This window comes from Pan paniscus, chromosome 9 (genome assembly GCF_029289425.2).
Source record: "Pan paniscus chromosome 9, NHGRI_mPanPan1-v2.0_pri, whole genome shotgun sequence".
In the NCBI taxonomy this organism is placed as follows: Eukaryota; Metazoa; Chordata; class Mammalia; order Primates; family Hominidae; genus Pan; species Pan paniscus.
The window spans coordinates 119,901,566-119,911,370 of record NC_073258.2 but is presented as its reverse complement, the minus strand read 5'-3'; positions in this window follow the sequence as shown (position 1 = coordinate 119,911,370).

Here is a 9,805-nt window from a genome sequence, read left to right as displayed (position 1 = left end):
GGCCTGCGCCCTCTGCTGGAGAAACGGGGAAAGGAGCGGCGGGGGGTTGGGGAGTAGGTCCAAGGTGGAGTCTGCGCAGTAGCCAGAAACCAAGACTTCCATGCTCCTTGTGGGCGGGAGGTTGGCGCTTCTGGGGTGGGTCATGGGAATGTTTAAATTAAGACAGGTGGCGATGGAATGGAAGAGTCCTGATGTCAAGTCTTTCCCCACGCCTGACAAATGAGGAAATCGAGCTTAGAGTTGTATGTTTATTTACACTGTGGGAGGATGGTGGGAGAAAAAGGAAAGTTATTTCTCCACCCCTTATTATTTTCAATTCTTCATTAAGACACGACCAAGGACAGGAATATGAATGCTGCGGCCCATTCCAGCCGGATTAGGCCCCAGAAAGGCTTGAGACACTCAAGCCAGGAGCTCTTCTTCCAGGCCCTTTGACCTCTTGAAAAGAAATCACTTCCTTTTTTTATTTTTTATTTTTATTTTTTTGGCTTGTGAAGACTAGTTACGTTTCTGGGAATTGAATCTCAAACATGTATTTAAGATTCTCCTACTCAGAGCATTGCACCACAGGTCGGCGCCGCCAGCATGAGGGCCCCCTCAGAAGCTGACCTGCTGCTGGCTCTGCCCGAGGGGGTTCTCTCTCCCGCCCAGGGAACAGAAATGCTGTTCCTGGTCACTTCCACTTCTCAGTCAGTTACACTTCTCTAATGTAAAAGTTCCGTTGGAAGAACTTTGAAAATAGGAACTTCCCTTCCAAAGAGGGAAGTGCCCTGCCCTAATTTACTAATTCTGAGCCTCGGTTTTGGGAGTTTGCAGACCCAGGTGTGTCAGTATCAGTTCCGCCTTCGATCCCCCTCCAGGCTCTTCCACAAAGCCCTTGACAGATTAGGGAGTTAAATTTATCCGGTGCTCCTGTAAAGGGGAAAATATCTTTGAATGCAGGGACCATTCAGACAGGCATCCTGGGTTTGCAATTTAATCGCCTTTATCTAGAATTGATTTTGGAGTCAACATTATAATTTACTATCAGAAGAATTTCCTTTTATCAGTTTCCATCCAGGAAGAGAAGAATCTACAAAGGGAAAATCTAGGCAAAGCTCCATCCTTAGTGCCAACACCTAGTTGCAGGTCCTCCGTTTCTTTTCCCTGGACTATTGAATATTGAAACCTTTTCCTGTGCCTTCAATTCATCCTGCCACCATAGGCTTCCTAAAGTATAGTTCAGACAGCATCACAAAAAAACTTTAAACACTTCCCATTGCCTCGGGAATAAAATTGACAAGTTGCTCTAACTCCAAGCTAAACAACCTTGTAGTTTTATACTACTCCCTGGTACACATGTCTTATGCTAGCTGACTCACCAAGTCATCAAATACAATTATTTCTTTTTTATTTATTTATTTATTTTATTTTGAGACAGAATCTGTCACCCAGGCTGGAGTGCAGTGGCACAATCTTGGCTCACTGCAACCTCTGCCCCCCGAGTAGCTGGGATTACAAGTGCCCGCCACCACACCTGACTAATTTTTGTATTTTTAGTAAAGACGAGATTTCACCATGTTGGCCAAGCTGGTCTCCAACTCCTGACCTGAGGGGATCTGCCCTCCTCGGCCTCCCAAAGTGCTGAGATCATGGGTGTGAGCCACCGCACCTGGCCAATTCTTTCTTTTTTCATCACCGTTACTCAGACTATTCCCTTATTCCGTCTGCCTGAAGTATGCTTTAAAATCCAATCCATTCGGCCCAGCACAGTGGCTCACACCTGTAATCCCAGCACTTTGTGAGGCCGAGGGAGGCGGATCACCTCAGGTCAGGAGTTGGAGACCAGCTTGGCCAACATGGTGAAATCTTGTCTTTACTAAAAATAAAAAAATGAGGCCGGGCGTGGTGGCTCACGCCCGTAATCCCAGCACTTTGGGAGGCCGAGGCAGGTGGGACACGAGGTCAGGAGATCGAGACCATCCTTAGCCAACATGGTGAGACCCCATCTCTACTAAAAATACAAAAAAAATAGCTGGGTGTGGTGGCGCACGCCTGTAATCCCAGCTACTCAGGAGGCTGAGGCAGGAGAATCGCTTGAACCCAGGAGCCAGAGGTTGCAGTGAGCCCAGATTGTGCCACTGCACTCCAGGCTGGGCGACAAGAGTGAAACTCTGTCTCAAAAACATAAGTAAACAAATAAATAAATAAAGTTAATAAGAAAAGGAAGATTACCCTTTTTTTTACCTTTTTTTTTTCTTTGAAACAGAGTCTCGCTCTGTCACCCAGGCTGGAGTACAGTGGTGCAATCTTGGCTCACTGCAACCTCCACCTTCGGGTTCAAGCCATTCTCCTGCCTCAGCCTCCTGAGTAGCTGAGACCATGCCCAGCTAATTTTTTGTATTTTAATAGAGACAGGGTTTCACTGTGTTGCTCAGGCTGGTCTCAAACTCCTGAGCTCAGGCAATCCACCCACCTCGGCCTCCCAAAGTGCTAGGACTATAGGCATGAGCCACCGTGCCCTGCCACAATTTTTATTTCGCTTGCTTTAGAAAATGTGCAAGAGAGGGGATTGGACCGTTGATCACAATGTCATTCCCATTCTGGATTATGCTAGAGTTGGTTCATCCTGCATCACATCGTGTAACATGTAGCCTTTTTCTTATCCCACTTCACCTTCACCCCAAACCACATCCTCATTCTGCACCTGAAAGTCCATTGACTGGGCCGGGCACAGTGGCTCACGCCTGTAATCCCAACACTTTGGGAGGCCGAGGCGGGCGGATCAACTGAGGTCAGGGGTTTGAGACCAACCTGACCAACGTGGCGAAACCCCGTCTCTACTAAAATACAAAAATTAACCAGGCGTGGTGGTGGGCACCTGTAATCCCAGCTACTCTGGAAGCTGAGACAGGAGAATGCCTTGAACCTGGGAGGCAGAGGTTGCAGTGATCCGAGATCGCACCACTCCACTTCAGCCTGGGCACAGAGCGAGACTCCATCTCAAAACAAAAAAAGGAAAGTCCATTGACTGAACGTATTTGGAAACTATATTCTCTTCTGAGGTATAGTTGCTTGTATTCTGCAATCTCTATTCTAATATCATTCTATGCATCAGGATGAGAAAAGAAAAATAGCTTAAAGCAGTCTGAACTATGTGAGGTATGCAAAATTATCAGGCCCAGGGAGACATGAGTATGGGACTTCAGTCACAAATCCCCGACCCATGCCTGGGGGCAATGGTTTAAAGGCATTTGGTCCCCGACTAGCTGCCTCACCCATTATCTTCCTGTTCGTGGAATCTGTGACACAAAGAACAACGTACAGCCAATCAAATACCTTATGCTGTGTTAATGTAAGTGATTGGCAAACAGTTTAGGAACTGCCTCTTCTATTTATTTATTTATTTATTTATTTTCGGTGGGGTGGTGGTGGTCTCAAGTTGCCCATGCTGATCTTAAATTCCTGGCCTCAAGCTATCCTCCTGCCTGGGCCTCCCAAAGTGCTAAGATTACAGGCATGAGCCACCACACCTGGCCTCTTTTTTCCTTTAAAAACACACTTGTTGGCCAGGCCTGTAATCTCAGCACTTTGGGAGGCGGATCACAAGATCAGGAGTTCAAGACCAGCCTCGCCAAGATGGCGAAATGCTGACTCTATTACAAATACAAAAAATTAGCCGGACGTGGTGGTGGGCGCCTGTAATCTCAGCTACTCGGGAGGCTGAGGTGGGAGAATCACTTGAATCAGGAGGCAGAGGTTGCAGTGAGCCAAGATCGCGCCACTGCACTCCAGCCTGGGCAACAAGAGTGAAACGCCATCTCAAAAAAAAAAAAAAAAAAAAAAACCCACACACGTTTGTAACTGCTATTAATCTGATAATCTGAGCCTATTGTCCAGGGCAACTTGAATCTATGCTCCTGGATTGCTGTCCTCAAAATTGGTCCAAGTAAACTCTCTACTTAAATTTGTGCCAGTTTTTTCCTTTATGTTAACAAGTATAATGGGGACAGTAATCATTCCATGGGAAAAAAGTTCCCAGACCAAGCAAGGTAGCTCCTGCCTGTAGTTCCAGCACTTCGGGAGGCTGAGGCAGATGGATTGCTTGAGCCCAGGAGTTCGAGACCAGGATGGGCAACATAGCAAAACCCTGTCTCTATAAAAAATACAAAAATTTGCTGGGCACAGTGGCTCATGCCTGCATTCCCAGCACTTTTGTTACAGGAAAGGGGTCCTGATCCAGATCCCAAGAGAGGGTTCTTGGATCTCGCACAAGAAAGAATTCAGGGCAACTCCATAGAGTAAGGTGAAAACAAGCTTATTAGGAAAGTGTTGGAATAAAAGGATGGTGACTCCATAGACATAACCATTTTTATGGTTATTTGTTGATGATATGCTAAACAAGGGGTGGATTATTCATGCCTCCCCTTTTTACACCATACAGCGTAACTTCCTGATGTTGCCATGGCATTTGTAAACTGTGATGACGCTGGTGGGAGTGCAGCAGCGAGGACGACCAGAGGTCACTCTCATCGCCATCTTGGTTTTGGTGGGTTTTGGCCAGCTCCTCTACTGCAACCTGTTTTATCAGCAAGGTCTTTATGATCTGTATCTTGTGCCAACCTCCTATCTCATCCTGTGACTTAGAATGCCTTAACCTTCTGGGAATACAGCCCAGTAGTTCTCAGCCTCATTTTACCCAGCTCCTCTTCAAGGTGGAGTTGCTCTGGTTCACACACCCCTGACACTTGGAGACCAAAGCGAGCAGATCACCTGAGGTTGGGAGTTCGAGACCAGCCTGGGCAACATGGTGAAACCCCATCTCTACCAAAAACACAAAAATTAGCTGAATGTGGTGGCACATGTCTGTAATCCTAGCTACTCTGGAGACTGAGGCACAAGAATCTCTTGAACCCGGGAGGCGGAGGTTGCGGTGAGCTGAGATCGCACCACTGCACTCCAGGGCAAAAGAGTGAGACTGTCTCAAAAAAACAAATAGGCCGGTCGCAGTGGCTCACGCCTGTAATCCCAACACTTTGGGAGGCTGAGGCAAGCAGATCACCTGAGGTCAGTAGTTTGAGACCAGCCTGGCCAACATGGCAAAACCCTGTCTCTCCTAAAAATACAAAAATTAGCCAGGCGTGGTGGCAAGCACCTGTAGTCCCAGCTACTTGGGGAAGCTGAGGCAGGAGAATCGCTTGAACCTGGGAGGTGGAGGTTGCAGCGAGCCAAGATCACGCCACTGCACTCCAGCCTGGGCAACAAGAGTGAGACTCCATCTCAAACAACAACAACAACAAACAAACAAAAATTAGCTGGGAGCAGTGTGTGCGTCTGTAGTCCCAGCTACTGTACTCCCAGCTGGGAGCAGTGTGTGCGTCTGTAGTCCCGCCATGCTGAGGTGGGAGGATCACCTGAGCCAAGGAGATTGAGGCTGCAGTGAGCCGAGATCGCGCCACTGCACTCCAGCCTGGGCCACAGAGCGAGACTCTGTCTCAAAAAGAAAAAAAAGAAAGAAAGAAAAACCTCCCAAACAGGCTTCTAGGTGAGGAGGACAGGGACAGGTACCCCCACTGCACTACAGCACAGGAGAAGGAGGTGGTGGAGGGAGAATAAATGAAAAACATGCTCAAGATTAGAAGAAGCTGGTCTGATGGTACTGGGTTATCAGAACTTATTAACATTAGTGTCATGTCAAAGAAAAGAGTCAAACTCTGTAAAATATTTGAAGAGATTTATTCTGAGCCAAATATGAGTGACCAATGGCCCGTGACACAACTCTCAAGAGATCCTGAGAACAAGTGCCGAAGGTGAACAAGCTACAATTTGGCTTTATACATTTTTTTTTCAGACAGAATTTCACTCTTGTTGCCCAGGCTGGAGTGCAATGGCGCGATCTCGGCTCACTGCAACCTCCGCCTCCCGGGTTCAAGAGATTCTACTGCCTCAGCCTTCCAAGTAGCTGGGATTATGGGCACCCACCACAATGCTTGGCTAATTTTTTGCATTTTTAGTAGAGACAGGGTTTCACCATGTTGGCTAGGCTGATCTTGAACTCCTGACCTCAGGTGATCCACCTGCCTTGGCCTCCCAAAGTGCTGGGATGACAGGCGTGAGCCACTGCACTGGCTTGCTTTATATATAAATTTTAAGAAAACATAAGACATCAATCAATATATGTAAGATGTACATTGGTTCAGTCTAGAAAGGCAGGACAACTGGAAGCGAAGAAGCGGGCAAGAGAATTAGGGTTAGAGTTAGGGTTCCAGGTCATACGTGGATTCAAAGATTTTCCAATTGACAATTGCTTGAAAGAGTTATTATCTAAAGACCTGGAATCAATAGAAAGGAATGTCTGGGTTACAATAAGGGGTTGCAGAGACCAAGGGTTTTTTGTTTTTGTTTTTTTGTTGTTTTTTTGACAGAGTTTTGCTCTTGTTGCCCAGGCTGGAGTGCAGTGGCGCAATCTCGGCTCACCACAACCTCCACCTCCCGGGTTCAAGCGATTCTCCTGCCTCAGCCTCCCAAGTAGCTGGGATTACAGGCACCCACCTCCACACCCGGCTAATTTTTTGTATTTTTGGTAGAGACAGGGTTTCGCCACGTTGGGCAGGCTGGTCTCAAACTCCTGACCTCAGGTGAATCCGCCTGCCTTGGCCTCCCAAAGTGTTGGGATTACAGGAGTGAGCCACCGTGCCCGGCAAGAGACCAAGGTTTTATCATGTAGATGAAGCGTCCAGGTAGCAGGCCTCAGAGAGAATTGATTGTAAATATTTTTTCTTCTTATCTTTTCTCTTTTTATTTTTTGAGACAGGATGCACTGCATTTCCCAGACTGGAGTGCAGTCACGTGATCATGGCTCACTGCAACCTCAACCTTCCCAGGCTCAGGTGATCCTCCCACCTCCGCCTCCCAAGTAGCTGGGACTACATATGCACACCACCAAACTGGGCTAACTTTTGTATTTTTTGTGTAGATGGGGTTTCACCACATTGCCCAGGCTGGTCTCAACCTTCTGGCCTCAAATGATCTGCCCGCCTCAGCCTCCCAAAGTGCTGAAATTACAGGCATGAGCCACCAGGCCTGTAAATGTTTCTTATCAGATTTAAAGAGTGTGTTCTATCAATAATTCTAAAAGGGAGGAGGGTATGTTGAGGCATGTCCGGCTCCCCCTTCCCATCACAGCCTGAACTAGTTCTTCAGGTTCACTTTGGAAAGCCCTTGGCCTAGAGGAGGGGTCCACTCAGATGGCTGGCAGGCTTAGAATTTTATTTTTGGTTTATAGTCACTAAAGTTGGTATACAGGTGCCCACTACTAAATTCCACTGGCTTCAAAAATAAATAAATAAAAGATTAGAAGAAAAATATCCTCCAGATTTGGGAGATGTCCACAAGATTAGTTGACTCTGAGTTACAGGAGCTGGAAGCACTTGGGAAGTCAAGACTGGCTCTTCTCTTTGCTCTGTAAAATGCCCGGAAGTTCATGTAAGTGCCGTGCAGCCACCAAGGTGACAAGCATGAACCAGCCTCTGCCTGAAGTTACCCACTACCCAGAAGAAGGACTTTTCAATTCCAGATCTTGTGGCTTTTTTTTTTTTTTTTGAGATGGAGTCTTGCTCTGCTGCCCAGGCTGAAGTGCAGTAGCGCAATCTCTGTTTACTGCAACCTCCTCCTCCTGGGTTCAAGCGATTCTGCTGCCTCAGCCTCCCCAGTAGCTGGGATTACAGGCACGTGCCACCATGCCCAGCTAATTTTTGTATTTTTTAGTAGAGACAGGGTTTAATAATGTTGGCCAGGCTGGTCTCGAACTCCTGACCTCATGATCTGCCTGCCTCAGCCTCCCAAAGTGCTGGGATTACAGACGTGAGTCACCGCGCCCAGCCTCTTGTGGCTATTTCTACAGATCTGCTCCTGACAATAGGCAATGGACCAAAAATATTGAGGGTGACAGAGATGAAGAGAAGTACCTAAAGAAAGAAGGCCGGGCACAGTGGCTCACGCCTGTAATCCCAGCACTTTGGGAGGCTGAGGCGGGTGGATCATGAGATCAGGAGTTCAAGACCAGCCTGGCCAAGATGGTGAACCCCCATCTCTACTAAAAATACAAAAATTAGCCAGGCGTGGTGGTGGGCATCTGTATTCCCAGCTACTTGGGAGGCTGAGGCAGAGAATTGCTTGAACCTGGGAGGTGGAGGTTGCAGTGAGCCGAGATCACGTCACTGTACTCCAGCCTGGGCAACAAGAGCGAGACTCTGTCTGAAGAAAAAAAAAAAAAAAAAGATAGGCTGGTGCAGTGGCTCACGCCTGTAATCCAAGAACCTTGGGAGGCCGAGGCAGGCGGATCGCTTGAGGCCAGGAGTTTGAGACCCTGCTGGACAACATGGTAAAACCCCATCTCTACAAAAAATACAAAAATTGGCCAGGTGTGGTGGCATGCGCCTGTAGTCCCAGCTACTCAGGAAGTTGAGGTGGGAAGATCACCAGAGCCCAGGGAGACTGAGGCTGTAGTGAGCGGTGATCATGCCACCGCACTCCAGCCTAGGTGACAGAGAGAGACACGGAAAAAAAAAAAAAAGAAACCTAAAGAAAAGAAAGGGTCTGCAGGTCCCCTAATCCAAAAGGAGAAAAGTCCTGAAGTTTTTGCTATTTTCACTCTAACCAGTATGGTGCCCAGAGATCCAAGTGGCAGATAAATGGCAAGCCTCAAGGATAGCACAGAGCTGGAGGGAAAGTGAGGGCTGCCTGACAAGGGAGGGCCACCCATCATACTCTCTCCCCAATGTTAATTCTTCCAGCCACTCCTGGCTCAAACAGGACACTAAGAAGTATCCCCAAAGGGAGTCACCCCCACTGTTGCCCAGTAAATAATTTAAAAGCAAAAATGTAGGAAACTCAGGAGAAGGTCAAACAAGTCCACTAGAGGGAGCCCCAACCAACTCTATGCTACAGGGAGCCTCACAAAGCAATGTCTCAACACCTGTCTGAAAATCAACCACACAAGGGAATGGGGAAATGTAGCAATAGATTAAGTCACTAGGAGAGAAGATAGCCATGTAAACACGCAGCTAAAACACAGGCTTTTCAAGAGCTGCAAAATCAAACAATTAAAGATCAGGAAACTGATGCTGAGCAAAGTCAAATGGCTCGCCTCAGTTTACATATCCACAGTTGGGACTCAAACTCACATGTCTTGTCTCTAACCTGAGCTCTTTCCTCCACACTTGCATCCCTCTAGGTCAGTACCCTAGAGTCCATGGGTCCACTATTCCTCTGCGTCTCATTTCTCTGAAGTGGGAAACTCCCTGGACTACCTATTCCTGCACTTATTACCCTCATTCTACAGTGTACTGAAGAGGATCTTCGGTGGTCTGGGAGTTTTGTTTGTTTGAGACAGGGTCTCCCTCTGTCATCCAGGCTGGAGTGCAGTGGTGCAATCATAGCTCACTGCTGCCTCAACCTCCCAGGCTCAAGTGATTCTCCTGCTTCAGCCTCCCAAGTAGCTGAGACTACAGGTGTGCACCACCACACCAGGCTAATTTTTTAATTTTTTTGTAGAAATGAGGTCTCACTGTGTTGTCCAGGCTGGTCTCGAACTCCTGGCCTCAAGTAATCCTCCTGCCTCAGCTTCTCAAAATGCTGGGATTATAGGCATGAGCCACCGCCCCAGCTTAGATCTTCAGTTTTAAGCCTACTAATGTCATTTTGCTGGTGGGACCTCGGGATGTCAGTTGTCCAACATGGCTACTGTCAGTCCTTTTCCTCTGTATCAGCACCACATATTATCTCAGATGTGTACATCTGAATTTGGAAGTCTCCAAATTGCAGG